Source organism: Tamandua tetradactyla, chromosome 24, assembly GCF_023851605.1.
Source record: "Tamandua tetradactyla isolate mTamTet1 chromosome 24, mTamTet1.pri, whole genome shotgun sequence".
In the NCBI taxonomy this organism is placed as follows: Eukaryota; Metazoa; Chordata; class Mammalia; order Pilosa; family Myrmecophagidae; genus Tamandua; species Tamandua tetradactyla.
This window is the reverse complement of record NC_135350.1, coordinates 51258631-51282008: the sequence shown is the minus strand read 5'-3', so window position 1 is coordinate 51282008 and position 23378 is coordinate 51258631. Positions and strand designations below refer to the sequence as shown.

The 23378-nt window shown below is 37.9% G+C and overlaps 1 long non-coding RNA gene across 1 annotated transcript in view; it reads left to right on the top strand.

The window, feature by feature from the left end:
- Nucleotides 1-230: 230 nt before the first annotated feature.
- LOC143667963 (uncharacterized) overlaps nt 231-23378 on the top strand; it is a 43892-nt gene continuing 20744 nt past the window's right edge. The window contains exon 1 of the long non-coding RNA XR_013168209.1: nt 231-367. This is a non-coding gene — a long non-coding RNA (uncharacterized LOC143667963). The remainder of the gene's footprint in view (nt 368-23378) is intronic.

Genomic DNA, 23378 nt, shown 5'->3' with positions numbered 1-23378 from the left:
AAGCCTTGCTTTCCGTAGAGTGTGAAAGCCCTATAAAGGTAGGAATCATGCCTATGCATTTACTGAATCATGCATAGCACTTGAAGACCCATTCTGTGGATACCAGGCAGCCTCCTTCCATAGCAACTCTGTCGTTATTGCCTCACAAACAAAGCGGCCATTGTGGTCAGGATGGAGGCTATGCATGGGCTAGCAACATGGACTTCCACTCACACCAAAGCTGACCTGGCTATAGCCACTGCTGAGTACCCAATCTTCTAGCAGCAGAAACCAACATTCAGTCCCCATTATGATCACAAGTTTTTTAGGTGATCAGCCAGCTATCTGGTGACAAGTTGATTACATTGGACAACTTCCAGCATGGAAGGTATAGTGTTTTGTTTTAACTGGAAGGACATACATTCTAGATACAGATTTCCCTTCTCTACTCTATTAGTTAGGGTTCTCTAGGGAAATAGAACTGACAGGAGTTATGTGTGTGTGTGTGTGTATGTGTGTGTGTTATGTAAATATTAGGAGGTTTTTTTTTAATAGTAATTAACTCATTTGGCTGAAAGGGATGGGCAAGTCCAATTTCATAAGGCAGGCCAAAAGCTGAGAACTCTGATCTAAGTTTTCAATGAATTCCTCAGAAACTGGCTGACTGATACAGAGATGAAAATTGTCCCATCTGACTACTGAAATAATCACTTCTCCTTTTAAAGTCTTCAACTTATTGGATGAGACTTTTCTCATTGTTGAAGGCAATCTCCTCAGTTGATTGTAGATGTAATCAATTTATTGATTATTTAAGTCCAGGAAATAGTCTCACTGTAATAATCATTCCAATGCTTATTTGACCAAACAACTGGACATCATAGCCTGCAAAGTTGACACATAAACTTAACCATTACCCCTGCACACAATGCTGCTGCCAAAACTATTCTCTGTGGACTTACAGAATGCCTTATCTACTGTCATTGTATTCCACAGCACATTGCTTCTGATCAAGGAACCCACTTCACAGTAAATGAAGTGCAAGAATGGGCACACATTTATGCAGTTCACTGGTCTTACCATGTTCCCTATCGTCCTGAAGCAGCTGAATTGATAGAATGGTGGAATGGCCTTTTGAAGAGTCAGTTATGGTACCAACTAGGGAGCAATACCTTGTGGGGCTGGGATTATAGTCTCTGGAGGCTGTATATGCTCTGAAGTGGAACCTATAGTGCTGTTTCTACCATAGCCAAGATTTATGGGTCCTAGAATCAAGGGCTGGAAGTGGGAGCAGCACCACTTATTATTACCCCTAGTGATCCACTAGAAAAAATGTTTACTTCCTATCTGCTGGACCAAGGTCTGTAGACCTTGCTGGCCTACAGGTCTTAGTTTCAAAAGTGCTTTCACTAGGAGACACAATGATGATCCCATTGAACTGGAAGCTAAAACTGCCACTCAGCTGCTATGGGCTCCTGATACCTCTTAATTAACAAAGAGGAGAATTACCCTACTGGATGACACTGAATATTAAGGGGAAATAGAACTTCTACTACACAATGGAGGCAAGAAAGAGTTTGTTTAATACAGGAAAACCCTTAGGACATCTCTTATTAGCACTATGCCCTGTGATTAAGATCGATGGAAAACTGCAACAACCCAATCGAGATTCAATTACTACTGGCCAAGAAACTTCTGGAATGAAGGTTTGGTTCTCTTCACCAGGCAAAGAACCATTACCAGTTGAGGTGTTTGTAAAGGGAATATGGAATGGGTAGTGACAGAAAGTAGTTGTAAATACAAGTTATGACCATATGACCAGTTACAAAAATGAGGATGGTAATGGTTATGAGTATTTCTTCTTCATTTTGTTATGAATATTTTTGTATATGTAAATAAAGAAAATATCTTTGTTTTCTGCCATATCTTAGCCCCTTATCACATAACATAAGTTGGATTAACTTTATGACATAGTATTTAAGTTACAGGATATCAAGTTTAAAGTGAATATTGCCCAAGGATTTGCATGTTCTTCTGGAGAAAGAGTTAGTGTGTTCCAGGTTGCACAAAGAAGAGTTGAATTATGTTAGGGGCAAATATGACTATTATTGCTTTTATTAGAAATTAAGTATGGTTTAAGAAGTAGATTCAAACCTGAAATAAATAGAAACATGAAGGGGAGAGGAGATAACCCAAGTGAGACAGACTGATTCAAAAAGCAAAGTCCAGAGAGGGTTGTGGGAAGATGATGGAATATGAAGCCCTGGGAATCTGTTTCTCCACCAAAACAACTATTGAACTGGTAGGAAATGTCTGAATCAACTAACTTGACACTTTGGAGTCTAGTGGGGCACAGCGTAGCATCCAAAGAAGAGAAGGAGGAAGAGGCTGGTAAATCCTAGTAAATACCAATGAATTTCTCCCTCACAGAACAGTTATCATCCTCCATCCTCCAGCCATATGGTAGGCAGCAATGGGTTCCAAAGTCCTGACCCCTGATGCAGCTTGCTGGTGCTAGGGTGAGATATAAAGATGTACTTCCCCAAAATCTGGGGTTGTATGGTTTCATCACTCCTCTTCATTAGCTGTTTCAGGTCGCTGGGATCCAACTCTGAAGGCAGTCATTTTTCCAAAACCCTTGTGGTGATTTGAATCTCCATGTGCTCCAGAAAATCAGGTTCTTAAATCTAATCCATTCCTGTGGGTGTAAACCTATTGCAAATAGGGCCTTTTGATGAGGTTACTTCAGTTAAGACCCAATCAAGATGGGTCTTAATCTATTACTGGAGTCCTTTATAAGAGAATGAAATTCAGACAAAGAGAGAATGCCATGGAAGCAAAAAGCTGAAAACAATGGAACTCAGAAGAGAAGGAAGAGACCAGCACATGCCACTGTGTGCATTGTAGAAGAGTCAAGGATCACTGGCAGCCAGTCTTGGAAAGAAAGCACTGCCTTGATAATGCCTTGATTTGGATATTTTTCTCATCCTCAAAATGGTAAGCTAATACATTCCCATTGTTAAACCAACCCATTTCAAGATATCTGCTTTCAATAGCCTGGGAAACTAAAACACCCCCTGTGGTGGTTTGGAGATATGAACCTGAGAAAAATTACTTCTTAAATTAATCCATTCCTTTTAGTGTGAACCCTTGTAAGTAGAACCTTTTGATGAGGTTACTTCAGATAAGGTGTGGCCCAGGATAGGTCTTAATCTTAACACACTGGAGGCTTACAGGGAAGGTCACCCAGAAAGAAAAAAGCCACAGAGGGAGCAGCTAGAAGCTGAAGTTGACAGGACCTGAAAGAGTATGGAGAGTCCAGGAGAGGGCACAATGCGCAATGCCATGTGACAGAGTAATGAAGGACCAAGGATTGCTGACAGCCAGCCTCAGAATGCCAAGTCTTCTGGGAGAAAACATCACCTTGATGATAACTTGACCTCCAAACTTGAGCCAATAAATTTTCATTATTTACACCAAACCATTCCATGGAATTTGTTTAGCAACAAGGAAACTTGTTTCCACAAAACTTCACAAAGGCAATAATGTTCCACAAAACTTCACAAAGAAGTTAACGAGTTACAGTAACTGGGAAAGTGCCAAGACAAAAACACAGCAAAAGCCATAGAAGAAGTTCTTGCACCCTTGCTGGTCCCCCTACAACCTCCTCCCCAGCCTGGTGTAGAGCCAACCTACAATCCTATTATGGGCCTCTGGCCCTCTCTATTCGGAGCAGAGTAACACCTATGCATGTACTGGGGTGCCTATATGTCAGTGCCAATCATTTTGGAGGAAGCCTGAAAGAATGACCTAGAAAAACTCACCTCTAGCTCACCTTCCTACAATTTGCACACCATGCAGTAGCAGCTTTGGACAGCTAAAGCAGAGTAAGGAATAGTTAAGTTGAAGCAACCTGGGACAAAAGATCAGTTGCCTTAAGTCATACAATAGAGCACTTAGGAGAGAGAAAAGTCTATTTCCTAAGGAACAGAAGTGCATTTGAATTCCTGTAAAATGGAATTCTTAAGACCATGAGCAAGCACTGGCCCAAGGCAAGACACAGAGAAATAAAAACAGGGGGAATCAGCACTTTATATTCACCTCAGGCTGGTATTCATGACAGAAGTGCTGAAATCTAAAGAGGATCACAAGCCAACTCAGAGCCAATTTGGAAAGGCTGTGAAAGGCATTTTTTGTGTGTGTTGGTTTACTTGGTTTTGTTGGATCCTAACACTCAAAGAAATATATTTCTGTCAAAACAAGGTCTGGATATGAACAGAAGAAGCAACAGCTTGGGGACTAAATCTGAGTTAATACTTTAAAATACTAAAATGTAGAATGTGCTACAAAAGATTATAAGACCAAACAAACATGAAATTATGGTCCATCCAAAGGAAAGGAGAAAATCCTGCTTGCAGGCATACTGGACAAAAATGTAAAAAATTGATCTTAGATATGCTCAATGAGATGAAGGAAAATACAGAGAAAGAATTAAAACTAAAGGGTATCAGTAAAACAATGAATGAAAAATATGAGAATCTCAAAAATGAGATAAAAATTCTAAAAAGGAACCAAACAGAAATATTGGAATTGAAGACCACAATAATTGAAATGAAAAACTCCCTAGAGAGCTTTAAAAGCAGACTGGAGATGGCAGAGAAAAGAATTGGTGAACTCAAAGCAAGATATTGAAATGATATGGACTGATGAGCAGAGAGAAAAAAGAAGTTTAAAAAGTGTAAATAGCTTAACATACCTGTGGGACACCATTAAGCATACCAACATATACATTATGGGAGTTTCAGAAGGAGACTGAATAGAGAATGGGGCATAAATATCCAAAGATATAATGACAGAAAACTTCCCAGGTTTTGCAAGAGACATGTATATGCACACCAGGAAGTTCAAAAACACTAAACAGGCTAAAAATCAAAGAGAAACACACCTGAACACATAGTGGTTAAACTTTTGAGTGTCAAGGATAAGGAGAGAATTACAAATACTGCAAGAGAAAAACAATATCTATGTGTAAGGGAATCCCAATAACATTGAGTGCTGACTTAAGATCAGAAACCATGGAGACAAGAAGGCAGTAGAATGAAATATTTAAAGTGCTTAAAGAAAACAATGATCAAATAAGAATTTTATATTTGCTGAAACTGTCTTGCATATGATGAACAAAAGGTGAGGGACTATGTCAACACTATACCTATCCAAGCAATGATAAAGGGAGTTCCTCAGACTGAAAGAAAATGTCACAAGACAGTACATCAAAGAGGAATAAAGAAATAAAGACTTTCACTAAATGTAACCATAAGGGTAATTATGAATGCCAATTCTATTGTATTGCATTTTTTGGTCTGCAACTCTACTTTTTACATTCTAAAATGCAAATGTTGAAAAAGTAATGATAAATATATGAACTGGGACATAAAATGCATAAAAATAAAATTTGTAGCAAGTACAACATAAAGGTGGGTGGGGAGAAAAGGATATCAATGTATGTGTATGCCAATGGAATTAAGTTGATATAAAATCAAGCACAATTATTACAGATTTAGGATGTTAAATGTTAGCCCCTTGGTAATCACAAAGAAAACCAATGAAACATATATGCAGAAAAAATGAGAATGGACTGAAAATGGTACAATGCAAAACACAATTTTTTAAAATATGAAAGTAGTCATTAACAGAAAAATTGAGAGAAAAGAAGAGTATTGCTTACAAAGACCAAATAGCAAAATGGCAGAAGAAAGTCCTGCATTATCAATAGTTACTTTATATACAAATGGATTAAACTCTCCAGTCAAAAGGTGGAGATCCAAGGATATGCTGTTTACAAGAGATTCACCTTAAATTCAAAGACACAAGTAGGTTCAAAGTGAAAACACAGAAAAATATATATACCATGAAAATAGTAACCAAAAGAAACTTGGGATAAAAGTCAGATAAAATAGACATTAAATACAAACTGTTATAAGGGACAAAGTAGGTTACTATCTACAAATAAAGGGGCAATTCAACAAGAATATTTAACAATTATAAATATATATGAACCTAGTGGCAGAGCCCCAGAATATATGAAGCACATATTGAGAAATGTGAAGAGAGAAATAGATGATACTGTAGCAATTGTAGAAGACTTGAATACACTCACTTTCAAAAATAAATAGGATATCTAGATGGAAGATCAATAAGGAAATAGAAGAATTGAATAATATTATAAATCAGCTAGACCTAACAGATATATCTTGAAAACTTCATCTACAACTGCAGAATGCACATTCTCCTCTAGTGTCCATGGATCATTCTAAAGAATGTACCATTTGTTAGATCACAAATCATGGATCAATGTATTCAAATATTGAAATAATGCAATGTATATTCTCTGAACACATTGGAAAGAGTCTAGAAATAAAAAACAGAGGCTCAACCAGAAAATAACAAATGTGGAAATTAAACAACATATTCTTACAATGACTAGTCAAAAAAGATAAAGCAAGGAATTCGGAAATATCTTGAGATGAATGAAAATGATAACACCAGATAACAAAACTTATGGGATACAACAAAGGCAGTGCTGAGAGGGAAATTTATAGTCTAAATGATTGAATGAAAAAAAAGAAAGTTTTTATTTTTATTTTTCATTCTGGAGTGAGGCAAATGTTCTAAAAATCATCATAGTGATGAATATACAAATATGTGACAATATTGTGAGCCATTGATTTTATACCACGTATGGGCTGTATGTGTGTGAAGATTTCTCAGTAAAACTATTGTTTAAAAAAAGAAGATCTCAAATCACAGACCTAACCTCACACCTGGAGGAACTAGAAAAAGAACAAAATGAACCAAAGTGAACAGAAGGAAGTAAATTATAATAAAGATTAGAGTGGAGATACATATAAAGAATTATTTAAAATCATGAAATCAAAAGTTGAAACTTTGAAAGAGCAGTAAAATTGACAACACTTTAGCAGGACTGACCAAATAACTAAAATCAGAAATGAAGTAGGGATATTATTACCAATCACACAGAAATAAAAAGGATCATAAGAGGATACCATGAACAATTGTATGTCAAAAAAATCAGGTGACCTAGATGAAATGGGAAAATCCTTAGAAACACACAGACCACCACCCTAACTCAGCAGACAAATAACAAATAAAAAGATTGAATCAATAATAAAAAATCCCCCAAAAGAAAAGCCTGGGGCCAGATGGAATCATTGGTGAATTTTACCAAACACTCCAAGAAGAATGAACATCAATCCTGGTCAAACTCTTCCAAAAAATGAAAAGGAGAGAATACTCACTAATTTATTCTGTGAGCTCAGCAATACCCTAATTCCAAAGCCAGATAAATGTACCACAAGAAAACTACAGACCAATATCCTTAATGAACATAGATGCAAAATTCCTCAACAAACACCAGCAATCTGAATTCAACAGCACATTCAAAGAATTATATATCATGATCAAATGGGATTTATCCCAGGAATGCCAAGGCAGTTCAACATAAGTAAATCAACTAATGTGATACACCACAATAGTAGAACAAAGGGGGAAAACATTTCAATTGATCCAGAAAAGGCACTTGACAAAATCCAGCACCACTTATTGATAAAACACTTAGAAAACAAGGAATACAGGGAAACTTTCCCAACATAGTAAAGGACATAAATGAAAAACTCAGAGCTTGGGTGGTGCAATGGTGGCTTAGTGGCAGAATTCTCACCTGCTATGCCAGAGATCTGGGTTCGATTCCCAGACTCTGCCCATTCCAAACAACAACAAAACCCACAGCTAACATCATACGCAGTGTTGAAAGAAAGGAAGTTTACCCTCTAAGAGCAAGACAAGCAACAAGACAAGGATGCCCACTGTCACTATCATTATTCACCATTGTGCTGGAAGATCTAGTCTGAGCAGTTAGACAAGAAAAAAACAACAACAACACAGCATCCAAATTTAAAAAGAAGAAGTAAAACTTTGTCTAGTTATATATCACATAATCCTATATATAAAAACTCATGGGGATGGACAGGTGGTTCCATCCCCATGAGTTTTTCCCTTTTCCAAATGGAAAAGCCAATAATTAAATTTATATGGAAAGGTAAGGGGCAACAAACAGCCAAAACACTTTGAAAAAGAAGAACCAATTTGGAGGACACAAACTTCCCAATTTTACCACTTATTACAAAGCTACAGAGGTCAAAACAGCATGGTACTGGTATACGAAGAGATATATAGACCAATGGAATTGAATTGAGAATTCAGAAATTGATCCTTATATGTATGGCCAATTGATTTTTAACAAGTCCACAAGTCCATTCAATTGAGAAAGAATAGTCTCTTCAACAAATGGTGATGGGAGAACTGAATATACATATGGAAAAGAATGAAGGGAGACTTCTATCTTACACCATTTCCATCAATAAAATCAAAGTGGATCAAAGACATAAATATAAGAACCAGAACTATAAAACTTCTAGAAGAAATCATAGGAACCCTTTCCAACATGAAAAAGTTAGAATGTGCATAGCCCAAATACCCCTAAAGAGTGGGAGAAAGATCAAGGGTGATGGTGGAGTTATACAGAGAAGGTAGACTTTAACAGATGAGTATAAGTGCTAACTCATAATGTTGATATTTGTTTTAGTTTCCACTATCTTAGAGCAGCTTGAAGTAAAAGTCTAAAATTGTGGAATTGTAACCCATACCAAACACTGAAATCTGTTCTACAACTAATTCTTGCAAGGTGCTTTGAAATTTGTTTCAAATATAGATATGCTATTTCTCACAAAAAAATTTTGAAAGTTGATTGTGATGATAAATGCATAGCTATATGATGATATTGTGAACTATTGATTGTACATTTTGGATGATTACAAGGTATGTGAATATACAAAATATATCAATACAAAACAAATAATTAAAAAAAGAATGAGGGAAAACTAGACATTATAATAGTCAATATAAATATTTTCATATTTCTCTCATCATTATACAACATAAATGGTTTTACCTAGAATTTCTAATATGCTAATATTTTATAATATAATTAATATTCAGTTTATGAATTTTCACCTTTTTGAAATTGCCTTAGTGAGAGCTATTATAGTGGAAATGCCACATAGAAGCCACTAGAACTGCTGGTACCTAGCAAAATACTACATCAGAAATAAATTGGATTCTTGGAGGGACTGCAGAGATTAGTGCCACTCTTTAAGGACTTGAAGGATGCAGCGGTGGTGATTCCCACCACATCCCCATTCAACTCTCCTATTTGTCCTGTGCAGAAACAGTATTGGGTATTGGAGGATGGCAGTGGATTATTGTAACAAAGTGGTGACACCAACTGCAGCTGCTGTTCCAGATGGGGTATCATTGCTTGGAAAATCAACACATGCCCTGATACCTGGTATGCAGCTATTGATCTGGCAAATGTTTTTCCTCAATAGCTGTTAGTAAGGAACACCAGAAACAGCTTGCCTTCATGTGACAAAGCTAGCAGTATACATTCACTATCCTAACTCAGAAATCTATCAACTCTCCAGCTCTATGCCATAATCTTGTCTGCAGGGACCTTGATCATTTCTTCTTCTCACAATATATCCCACTGGTCCATTATATTGATGATACCATGTTGATTGGACCTAGTGAACAAGAAGTAGCAACTACTCTAAACTTATTAGTAAAGTATTTGCATGTCAAAGGATGGAGATAAATCCAACAAAAATAAATCCTTTTTACCTCAGTGAAATTTCTAAGTGTCCATTTATGTTAGGCCTGCTGAGATATCCCTTCTAAGGTGAAGGATAACCTGTTGCATCTGGGGCCTCCTATCACCAAAAAGAGGCACAACACATGGTTGACATCTTTGAATTTGGTAGACAACATATTCCTCATTTTGGTGTGCTTCTGGACAATTCTGAAGCAATGGCCCTCCATTGAATGACTGAAGAATCTGCTAGTTTTGAGTTGGAACTGGAACAAAAGGAGTGTCTGCAACAGGTGTAGGCAGCCACACAAGCTACTCTTCCACTTGAGCCATATAATCCAGCAGATCCAATGGTGCTGGAAGTGTCAGTGGCAGCTCCCTATATTAGAATCACAATTCAGGCCCTTAGAATTTCAGGGTAAAGCCTTGCCATCCTCTGCAGATAAAATTTTTTAGGAAGCAGATTTTGGCCTGCTACTGGGACTCATTACAGACTGGGTGCTTAACCATGGGTCACCAAGTTACCATGAGACTTGAGTTGCCTATCATGAACTGAGTGTTGCCTCACCTACCCAGCCATAAAGTTGGGTGTGAACAGCAGAACTCCACCATAAGTGGAAATGGTAGAATGGCAAAAGAGGTCAAGGATATGAAGGAGACTTTGCACAAGCATAAACAAGAACTTGAAATCTTGAAAAACATGGAAAATATGGAAATGAAAGGCACAATAAATGAGGTAATAAACACAATGGATTTATGTAGCATATTTTAAATAGCAGGTTTGAAAAGCAAAAGTGAAATAAGTGAACTGGGGGACAGGACATCAGAAATCCTACACACAAAAGAACAGATGGGGGAAAGAATGGGAAAATATGAGCAGGGCTTCAGGGAATTGAATGATTACAGGAAGTACATAAGTATACATGTTATGGGTGTCCCAGAAGAAGATAAAGGAAAAGAGGCATAAAGAATCATAGAGGAAATTATCACCAAAAATTTCCCATCTCTAATGGAAGACATAAAGTTACAGATCTGGAAGGAACCAAGATGGCAGCTTAGTGAGGTGTGGGATTTAGTTTGTCCTCTAGAGCAGCTAGTAAATAGCCAAGAAGAGTACAGAACAACTTCTGGGGCTACATCAGTGACTGGAAACAGCATAGACCAGTCTGGACAACCTGGACCAGCTGTGAGCCCACCCAGAACCGTGAGTCCTACAAGTTGCAGCAACTGGTGCCCCTCCCCCACAGGCTGGTTCCCAAAGGGAAAAAGGAAAGAGACTTTACTAACAGCGAGGGGCTGAGAAACCAAGCTCAGATTTATGTAATTAATTAACAAATTCTGAATGCTAAAAATAGGCTCCCAGCTCAGCTGAACCTCGAGTAAAAGCTGAAGCTGCTGTTTTTTGCCCTGCTACAGAGGGAGCAGCACTGACAGAAAAAGAAAATAAAAAGAATTTTGTTTGGATCAGCAGCACAAAATACTTAAAAGTGTCTGGGCCCTGAAGGAAAGGAGGGGGCACAATAGGACCTGGAGATATACAGAGCAACATACCAACTTAAGCTCTTAATTGGCAAACCCAAGGAATGGGGGTCCTGTTCTGAAAAGGAGGATGTTTTTCTTTTCTTTTTTGTGGCTGTATTTCTTTTCTTTTTTGTGGCCTGATTGTTCTTTGGATACAATTGCAAGGCTTCTCAGTCTCAGTCTCAGTCTCCAACTGCCCTAGGCAAGGGGAGAATTAAGCTTGTCTGGGAACTTGTTTGGAGGTTGTGTCTTCCCCGGGAGAGGGGTGAATTCCTCCCTCAAGGAATTCAGACCCCAGTTTATGGAAAACAAGTGATTAAAGCCAGACAACAACCTTTCCTTTGTCTCAACCACACTTCCAGCAAGGAGAGTCTGCTGAAGTTGAAGGTACCACATCACCTTATGCTGGTGGGACCCACAAGCAGAGAAGCACCACATACTGGGCAGGTATGCACTGAGTCTGGAAGAACTGAGTGCTAGGAAAAGCACTGACTCTAGAGGCTTCATAGGAAAGTCTTTCAACCTACTGGGTCTCACCCTCAGGGAAAACTGATGCAAGTGACACTTTCCTCCTGAGAGGAAGCCAGTTTGGTCTGGGAAAATCTGACTGGGGTCTATAATATGTAAGGGGAAAAATAGACACCATACAGGCAGGGCAAGAAACAAGAAAACAAGAACTGAAAAATTCTGATCTGTTAAACAAAACCTAACCTAGAGGTCTAGCATAAGTGGAACTGAATGTCAAAGAACAGATAGACAACAAAGACATCCAGCAAGAAAATCCAAGGTAAAAAAAAGCAAAAACAGAAGATGGCGGCTTAACAATGTGCATGTTTTAGTTTGTCCTCCAGAACAAATACTAAATAACCAGGAACAGTACAGAACAGCTCCCGGAGCCACGATAGTGAACAGATACACAGCGTACCACAGTCTGGACCAGCTGGACTGGCTGCGAGCACCCCCCCCAACCGTGAGTTCCCAAAGCTGCGGTGGCCAGCATCCCTCCCCCACAGGCCGCTTCCCAGAGAGGAAAGGAAAGGACTTTACCAGCAGCAGGGACTAGGCACAATCAAACGCCAATTGTGGAACTAATTAACAAATTCTGACTACTAAAAATAGGCCCCCAGCTTAGGTGAACCTGATCAAAGCAGAGGTTGCTCATTTTTGCCCCGGCACCAAGGGGGCAGGACTGACAGAAAAAGGAAAAAAGAAGGAAACAGAGGTTTTTGTGGCTGTGTATCTACAAAGGTTTTACTGCCTCTGGATACAGTGGCAGGACTTTTCAGGTTGCAACTGCCCCAGGCATAGGCAGAAGTGAGCTCTTTTGGGGGCTTGTCTGGAGCCTCTGCCTTCCCCAGGGGAGGGGTGAAGCCCAACTCAGGTGGAATCCCTCCATCAAGGAATTCAGACACCAGGGCTTGGTAATTTGAAGCCATTAAAACCAGCCTACAACCTCTCCTCTGTCTCCACCATGCCCCCAGCGGGGAGAGTCTGCTAAAGTTAAAGGTACCACATCATCTTATGTGGTGATCTAACTGCAGGTCAGACAAGCACCACATACTGGGCAAGATAAGAAAAACAGAGTCCAGAGACTTCACAGGAAAGTCGTTCAAACTGCTGGGTCTCACCCTCAGGGAAAACCGACGCAGGTGACTCTTTCCTCCTGATAGGTGGCCAGTTTGGTCTGGGAAAATCTGGCTGGAGTCTATTATATCTAAGTAGACCCTCCTAAGTGTGTGTGTGGGGGGAAGGCACCACACAAACAGGGCAAGAAACAAGAAAACAAGAACTGAAAAATTCTCCTCTGTTAAACAAAACTTAAGCTAAAGGTCCAGATAAAGCTGAACAGAATGTCAAAGAACAGATAGACAACAAATTCATCCAGCAAGAAAACCCTAGATAAAAGAAGTGAAAGCAATCTCCAGAATAAACTAATTAAGGTAATTAAATGCCTAGACACCAGCAAAAAATAACAAATCACACCAGGAAAATTGAAGATATGGCCCAGTCAAAGGAACAAACCAACAATTCAAATGACATACAGGAGCTGAACCAATTCATTCAGAATGTACGAACAGACATGGAAAACCTCATCAAAAACCAAATCAGTGAATTGAGGGAGGATATAAAGAAGGCAAGGAAAGAACAAAAAGAAGAAACTGAAAGTCTGAAAAAACAAATCACAGAACTTATGGGAATGAAAGACACAGCAGAAGAGATGAAAAAAACAATGGAAACCTACAATGGTAGATTTCGAGAGACAGAACATAAGATTTCAAAACTTGAGGATGGAATATCTGAAATCCAACAAGAAACAGAAACTATAGGGAAAAAATGGAAAAATATGAGCAGGGACTCAGGGAATTGAAAGACAATATGAAGTGCATGAATATACGTGTTGTGGGTGTCCCAGAAGGAGAAGAGAAGGGAAAAGGAGGAGAAAAACTAATGGAAGAAATTATCACTGAAAATTTCCCAACTCTTATGAAAGACTTAAAATTACAGATCCAAGAAGTGCAGCATACCCCAAAGAGAATAGACCCAAATAGACATATTCCAAGACATTTAATAATCAGAATGTCAGAGGTCAAAGAGAAAGAGAGGATCTTGAAAGCAGAAAGAGAAAAGCAATCCATCATATACAAGGGATGCCCAGTAAGACTATGTGCAGATCTCTCAGCAGAAACCATGGAGGCAAAAAGACAGTGGGATAATATATTTAAATTATTAAAAGAAAAAAACTTCCAACCAAGAATTCTATATCCAACAAAACTGTCCTTCAAAAATGAGGGAGAAATTAAAACATTTTCAGACAAAAAAATCACTGAGAGAATTTGTGACCAAGAGACCAGCTCTGCAAGAAATACTAAAGGGAGCACTAGAGACAGATAGGAAAAGACAAGAGAGAGAGGTGTGGAGAAGAGTGTAGAAATGAAGACTATCAGTAAAGGTAAAAAGAAGAAAAATTAGATATGACATAAAAAATCCAAAAGGCAAAATAGTGGAAGAAAGCACTGCCCTCACATTAATTGCACTAAATGTTAATGGATTAAACTCCCCAATCAAAAGACATAGACTGACAGAATGGGTTAAAAAACAGGACCCATCTATATGCTGTCTACAGGAGATGCATTTTAGATCTAAGGATAAACATAGGTTGAAAGTGAAAGGCTGAGAAAATATATTTCATGCAAACAACAATAAAAAAAGAGCAGGAGTAGCTGTACTAATATCCAACAATTAGACTTCAAATGTAAAACAATTAAAAGAGACAAAGAAGGACTGTCATGGTCAGGTTCATGTGTCAACTTGGCCAGATGGTGGTACTTGTTTGTCTGCTTGGGCAAGTGGCTGGCCTGTCTGTTGCTATGAGGATATTTCATAGAATTAAATCATGCTCATGTCAGCTGCATCCACAGGTGATTCTATTTGTAATCAGCCAAGGCGAGTATCTTCTGTAATGAGTCATGCTTAATCTAATCAAAGGAAGGCTTTTAAGGAGGACTCATAAGAGAGAGCCTCTCTTCTCTTGCTGTTTTGGCTGGTGGGCCTCTCCTGTGGAGTTCATCCAGACCCTCCATCAGAGTCATCAGCTTCACAGCCTGCCCTACAGATTTTGGACTTTTATGTTCCCACGTTACATGAAATATTTTTTTATATTTTATATTTGTTGATATTTCCTGTTGATTCTGTTTCTCTAGAGAACCCTAACTAATACAGCCTGGTACCAGGAATGGTTCTTGAGAAACAATCTTTTAAAAATGGGTTTTTATGATTGGTTATCTACTCTGACTGGACTCAAAGGCACTAAAGACTGTGATTCTTGTAATTAGAATGGTACTATCAATCCATGGGGTGAGTTGGCAAAAAAGATTGTCAAAATATTACCATTCCATTCTTTCAATGCTTTGCTTGTACAAAGCCAAGCTCTTGGAGACAATGTTTTTGACACCTTTATGGAGTTTTGTGGAAATAGGGGTTATAGAGATGTTGGCTGGTTGTTGTTAGATACACTGTATACATTAATGAGTGAAAGGGATGAGCTTAAGGCTTCAAAGGAGAAGCTTACACACCATCTGACAGATGTAAACATTTCTATGAGTGTCCTGAAGGAAAATCTTATTTCCTGTACTGTGGACTTGAGATCTCTGAAAATCAGACTCAGAATCTTATTGTTAGAGTAGCAACTTTACAACATAAACTGAAATCTCAGTCTTGCGTAGTGTCTGCCATAAAGTGAGGGTATTGACTGGAAAGGAATGGGACCCTGAAAAATGGGATGGCGGTATATGGATTGATAATGATGTCAGTGGAGAGATTGAAACCCTATGTCATGCTGAGTTGTCTCTAAATGAACCTGTAATGGTTTACCCTGAGGACATAGCTACCCCACCTCCAGCCTGCCCTGATGAGTTGGCCACCCAGCCTGCACCTGAAGGAATTAGCCCTAGAGTGATTAATCTTGTTTCACTAGATGAAACTGCAAATGAATGCTCTGAAGCAAATGGCTTGGAAGATACTTCTAATTCCTTTCATGGCCCACCCCCACCACCCCTCATTTCTTCCAGACCTAAAACTAGATTAAAGTCCCAAGAGATCCCAAAAGGTAAGGTACAAAGTATCACCCATGAGAACATAATGGACCTTGATCACTTCTGCCTCTGACAAGACATCCCACTGGTCCATTATATTGATGATATAATGTTGATTGGACCTAGTGAGCAAGAAGTAGCAACTACTCTAGACTTATTGGTAAGACATTTGCATATCAGAGGATGGGAGATAAATCCAACAAAAATACAGGGGCCTTCCACCTCAGTGAAATTTCTAGGTGTCCAGTGGTGTAGAGCACTTCAAGATATCCCTTCTAAGGTGAAGGATAAATTGCTGCATCTGGCCCTTCCTATGACCAAAAAAGAGGTACAATGCCTAGTTGGTCTCTTTGGATTTTGGCAACAACATATTCCTCATGTGGGTGTGCTACTCCAGCCCATTTATCAAGTGACCATAAAAGCTGTAATTCTGGGTGGGGACCTGAACAAGAGGCTCTGTGGCAGGTTCAGCCTACTGTACAAGCTTCTCTGCCACTTGGACCATATAATCCAGCAGATCCAATGGTGCTGGAAGTGTCAGTGGCAAAAGGTGATGCTGTCTGGAGCCTTTGGTAGGTACCTATAGGAGAATCACAACATAGACCCATAGGATTTTGGAGCAAAACCTTACCATCTGCTGCAGATAACCACTCTCCTTTTGAGAAACAGCTTTTGGCCTGCTACTGGGCCTTAGTAGAAACTGAATGCTTATCCATGGGCCACCAAGTTACCATGAGACCTGAGTTGCCTATCATGAACTGGGTGTTGTCTGACTCACCAAGACATAAAGCTGGGCATTTATTCTAATCAATGGAAGGCTTTTAAGGAGGATTCAGATGAGAACCCTCCCTTCTCTTCCTGCTTTGGCTGGAAAGTCTTTCCTGTGTAGTTCATCCAGACCCTTCATCAGAGTCATCAGCTTTACAGCCTGCCCTACAGAATTTGGATTCTGCATTCCCAGGGTTGCATGAGACACTTCCATAAATTCTATATTTGTGGATTTTCCTGTTGATTCTGTTCTAGAGAACCCTAACTAACACAAGGACACTATGTATTACTAAAAGGAACAATTCAACAAGAAGACATAACAATCAAAATTATTTATGCACCAAGCCAGAGTGCTCTAAAATACATGAGGCAAACACTGAAAAGAGAAATAGACACATCTACCATAATAGTTGGAGACTTCAATTGCCTGCTCTCATCAATGGACAGAACATCTAGACAGATGATCAATAAAGAAAAAAGAGAATTTGAATAATACAATAAACAAACTGGGCTTAACAGACATTTATAGAACATTACACCCCACGACAGCATGATACATCTTTTTCTCAAATGTTCATGGATCATTCCCAAGGAAAGACCATATGCTGGGTCACAAAGCAAGTCTCCATAAATTAAAAAAATTGAAATTATGCAAAACATTTTCTCAGGTCATAAAGGGATAAAATTGGAAATCAATAATAAGCAGAGAGCCAGAAAATTCACAAATATGTGGAGGCTTAATGACAGAACCTTAAACAACCAGTGGATCAAGGAAGAATTTACAAGAGAAATCAGTAAATATCTCAAGGCAAATGAAAATGAAAACACACATATCAAAATTTATGGGATGAAACAAAGGCAGTGTTAAGAGGGAAATTCATTGCCATAAATGCCTATATCAAAAAAGAAAAAAGAGTAAAAATTGAGGAATTAACTGTGCACTTGGAAGAACTAGAGAAAGATCAGCAAATTAACCCCAATGCAAGCAAAATGTAAGAAATAATGAAGACTAGAACAGAATAAATGAAACTGAGGACATGAAACAATCAAGAAAGTCAATAAAACGAGAAGTTGGTTTTATGCAAAAATCAATAAGGTTGATAGACCCTCAGTGAGGTTGACAAAAAGAAGAAGAGAGAGCATGCAAATAAGTAAAATCAGAAATGGAAGAGGAAACATAACCACTGGCCCTGCAGAAATTAAGGAGGTAATGAGAGGATACTATGAAGAACTTTATACTAATAAACTAGACAATGTAGATTAAATGGACAACTTCCTAGAAAGGCAAGAAAAACCAACAGTGACTCCAGAAGAAATAGACAACGTCAACAAACAAATCAAAAGTAAAGAAATTGAATCAGTCATTAAGAATCTCCCCCCCAAAAGAAAAGTCCAGTACGAGATGGCTTCACACGTGAATTCTACAATCAAAAGGAAATAGTACCAATCCTGCTCAAACTCTTCAAAACAATTGAACAGGAACGAAGGCTACCAAACCCATTCTCTGAAGCCAACATCATCCCTACACCAAAGGCAGACAGAGATACTACAAGAAAAGAAAACTACAGACCAATCTCTCTAATGCGTACAGATGCAAAAATCCTCAACAAAATTCTTGCAAGTCAAATCCAGCAGCACATTAAAAGAATTATACACCATGACTAAGTAGGATTCATCCCAGCTATGCAAGGATAGCTCAACATAAGAAAATCAATTAATGTAATACACCATATCAACAAATCAAAGCAGAAAAACCACATGATCATCTAGATTGATGCAGAAAAGGCATTTGACAAAATTCAACATCCTTTCCTGATGAAAACACTTCAAAGGATAGGAATGGAAGGGAACTTCCTCAACATGATAAAGGGAACACAGGAAAAGCCCACAGATAACATCATTCTTCGTGGGGAAAAACTGAAAACTTTCCCCCTGAGATCAGGAACAAGAAAAGGATGTCCACTATCACCATGGTTATTCAACATGGTATTGGAAGTTCTAGCCAGAGCAATTAGACAAGAAAATGAAATACAAGGCATCAAAATTGGAAAGGAAGAAGTAAAACTATCACTGTTTGCAGATGATATGATACTATATGTCAAAAAGTCCCAAATATCCACAGCAAAACTAGAGTGAATAAATGAGTATAGCAAGTTGGCAGATTACAAGATAAACACTAAAAAATTTGTAGTGTTTCTATACACTAGTAATGAACAATCTGAGGGGGAAATCAAGAAAAAATTCCATCTACAATTGTAACCAAATGAATAAAATATTAAGGAATAAATTTAACTGAGGATACAAAAGACCTATACAAAGAAAACTACAAGAAATTGCTAAAAGAAATGACAGAAGACCTAAATAAATGGAAGGGCATACAGTGTTCATGGATTGGAAGACAAAATATAGTTAAGATGTCAATTCTACCTAAATTTATTTATAGATTCAATGCAATACCAAATAAAATCCCAAAGACTTACTTCTCAGCAACAGAAAAACAAATAACTAATTTTATCTGGGAGGGCAGAGGGCCCAAAATAACTAAAATATATACTGAGGAAAAAAAAATGAAGTCAGAGGTCTCACACTACCTGACTTAAGGCATAATAAGAAGCTACAGTGGTCAAAACAGCATGGTACTGGCATAAAGATAAATATACTGATGAATGGAATCGAATAGAGTGTTCAGATATAGACCCTCTCATCTGTGGACAATTGATCTTTGATAAGACAGTCAAGTCAACTCACCTGGGTCAGAACAGACTCTTCAATAAATGGTGCCTAGAGAACTGGATATCCACATGCAAAAGAATGAAAGAGGGTCTATATCTTACACCCTATACAAAAAATTAACTCAAAATGGATCAAAGACCTAAACATTAGATCTAAGACCATAAAACTTTTAGAACAAAATGTAGGGAAATATCTTTAAAATCTTATAATAGGAGGCAGTTTCCTAGACCTTACACCCAAGCATAAGCATTGAAGAAAGAAATAGATAAATAGGAACTCCTCAAAGTTAAACACTTTTGTGCATTAAAGAACTTTGTCAAGAAAGTAAAAAGACAGCGTATACAAAAGGAGAGAATATTTGGAAACCATATATCAAATAAGGGTCTAGTGTCTAGAATATATAAAGAGATTGTTCAACTCAACAGCAAAAAGACAACCTAATTACAAAAATGGGCAAAAGACATGAACAGAAACTTCTCAGAAGAGGAAATACAAATAGCCAAAAGGCATATGAAAAGATGCTCAACTTCCCTGGCTATTAGGGAAGTGCAATTCAAAACCTCAATGAGATATCATCTCACACCCACCAGAACATCCATTATCAATAAAACAGAAAGCAACAAGTGCTGGAGAGGTTGTGGAGAAAGAGGCACACTTTTCCACTGTTTTGGAATGTAAAATGGTACAACCGCTGTGGAAGGCAGTTTGGCGGTCCCTCAGGAAGCTACGTATAGAATTGCCATATGATCCAGCAATACTATTGCTAGATATCTACTCAGCAGACATGAGGGCAAGGACACAAATGGACTTTGCACACCAATGTTTATAGCACCATTATTTTTACAATTGCCGAGAGATGGAAACAGCCCAAATGTCCATCAACAGATGAGTGACTAAACAAGCTGTGGTATATGCATACAATGGAATATTATGCAGTTGTAAGATAGAATAAAGTTATGAAGTATGTAACAACATGGATGGACTTAAGCACATTATGCTGCGTGAGATTAGCCAGAAACAAAAGGACCAATACTGTATAGTCTCACTGATATGAACTAACATTAATGAATGAACTTAGAGAATTTCACTTAAGAACAGAGGTCATCAGGAGATATAAATAGGGTAACCGGAGCTGAAGGAATACAGAGTGTGCAACAGGGCTGTTTGTAAATATTCCGAAATGGATAGCACAATAGTACCTAACTATAGTAAAATAATGTTAGTACAGTGAATGAAGCTGAATGTGAGAATGATAGAGGGAGGCGGGTTGGGGGAACAAATGAAATCAGAAGGAAAGATAAATGATAAAGACTGAGATGGTATAATCTAGGACTGCCTAGAGTGTACAATGATAGTGACTAAGTGTACAAATTTAAAAATGTTTTTGCATGAGGAAGAACAAAGGAATGTCAATATTGCAGGATGTTGAAAAGAGATGGTAATACATATTTTAAAGCTTTAACTTGTGGGTGAGACCAAAGCAAAAAAATGTTTATTTGGTAGAAAATTTATATTTTGACTAGTATATCTCTTAATATAACTTATATGGACTGTTTAATTGAACACCACAAGTGCGTGGAACCTTGAGAAGGGCATGAGATTTTGTAGGTTTGTCCAGAGTGATGCCCTGATAAATCCCAGAGTGATTTGAACAGTGAATAAAAATGTATTTGCAAATTTCCCTTGGGGAAATGGTGAAAAAGAGGGAAATTTCAACTTCCCCATTTAGAGAAGGCCTCATATTCTTGCAAGAAGTGAGGACAACAAAATCAATAGACTGAAACCTCAATCTTGGGGTTTGTTCATATGAAACTTATTCCCACACAGAATAGGCTAAGCCTACTTAAAATTAGGCCTCAGAGTCACCTCTCCCCCCCCCCCCCCCATAGAACCTCTTTTGTTGCTCAGATGTGGTCTATCTCTCAGCCAACATGGCAAGCAAACTCACTGCCCTCCTCTTCTCTACATGGGATGCCACTCTCAGGGTTGTAAACCTCCCTGGCAACGTGGGACAGAAATCCTAGGATAAGCTGGGACTCAGCTTCAAGGGATGGAGAAAACCTTCTTGACTGAAAGGGGGAAGAGAAAAATGAGACAAACTAAAATATCAGTGGCTGAGAGATTTCAAATAGAGTCAAGAGGTTATCTTGGAGGCTATTCTTAGGCATTATATAGATAACCCCTTTTTAGTTTAAGGTGCAATAAAGAGGTTACAGGGAAGTGCCTGAAACCGTGGAGCTGTGTTCCAGTAGCCATGTTTCTTTAAGATGATTTTACAATGAAATAGCTTTAGCAAAGTGACTCTGTGAGTGTGAAAACCTTGTTCTGATGCTCCTTTTATCCAAAGTATGGACAGATTAATACAAAGTATGGATTAAAAATAAATAAATAATAGGGGGAACAAATGTTAGAATAAATTGGGTAGAGGGAAATACTAGTGGTCAATGAGAGGCAGGGGTCAGGGGTATGGTATGTATGAGTTTTTTCTATTTTTCTTTTTATTTCTTTTTCTGGAGTGATGTAAATGTTCTGAGAAATGATCATGGTGATAAATATACAATTATGTGATGATATTGTGAACAACTGATTGCACACCATGTATGGAATGTTCGTATATTAAGAATGTTCGTATTGTATGTTGATTGTTTTTATTAATAAAATTTTTTAAGCTACAGATCCAAGAAACACAGCATACCCCAAACAGAATAGATCCATATAAATGTACTCCAAGATACTTACTAATCAAATCATCAAATGTCAAAGAGAAAATTGTGAAAGCAGCAAGAGAAAAGCGATCCATCACTTACAAGGGAAGTTTGATAAGATTGTGTGTTGATTTCCCAGCAGAAACCTTGAGGTGAGAAGGCAGTAGTATAATATATTGAAAATACTGAAAGAGAAAAATTGCCAACCAAGAATACTGTATCAAGCAAAACTGTCTTTCAAAAATGAGAGGGAAGTTTAATATTTTTTTACACAAACAGACACTGGGAGAGTTTGAGGGCAAGAGGTTAGCTCTACAAGGAATACTAATGGAAACACTGTAGACAGATAAGAAAAGAAAGGAGATAGAGGTTTGAAGAAAAGAGAGAAATGAAGACTATCAGGAAGGGTAAAGAGAGACAGAGAAGAATAAGATATGACATATATAATCCAAAAGACAAAATGGTAGAAAATACTGCCTTTACAATAATAACATTAAATGTTAATGGTTAAAAATATACCAATTTTAATCCATGTCTATATAGACTGGCAGAATGTATTTAAAAACAGGACCCATCTATATGTTGTCTACCAGAGACCCACTTTACATCTAAGGACAAAAAGAAATTGAAAGTGAAAAGTTAGGAAAAGATTTCAGGCAAACAACAATCATAATAGACCAAGAATAGCTATACTAATATCCTACAAATAAGACTTCACATATAAAAAAATATTAAAAGAGTCAAAGAACAACACTATGTATTAATAAAAGGAACAATTCAACAAGAAGACATAACAATCATAAATATGCATACACTGAGCCGGAGTGCTCCAAAGTACATGAAGCAAACACTGATAACATTGAAAGGAGAAATCTACACTTCAATCATAATAGTTGAAGACTTCAATTCCCTATTCTCATCTATGGATAGAATATCTAGACAGAGGATCAATAAAGAAACAGAGAATTTGAATAAAACAATAAATGAACTAGACTTAACAGACACTTACATAACTTTACATCCCACAACAGCAGGATACACATTTTTCTCAAGAGTTCATGGGATATTCTCAAGGATAGACCATACGCTGTGTAACAAAGCAAGTCTCAGTAAATTCTAAAATATTGAAATCATACAAAACAAGTTCTCAGATAATAATGGAATGAAGGTGGAAATCAATAATGGTCAGAGAGCCAGAAAATCCACAAATGTTTGGAGGCTAAACATCATGCTCTTAAACAACCAGTGGGTCAAGGAAGAAATTACAAGAGAAATCAGTAAATATTTCAAGGCAAGTGAAAATGAAAACACAATATATCAAGACTTATGGGATACAGCAAAGGCAATGTTAAGTGGGAA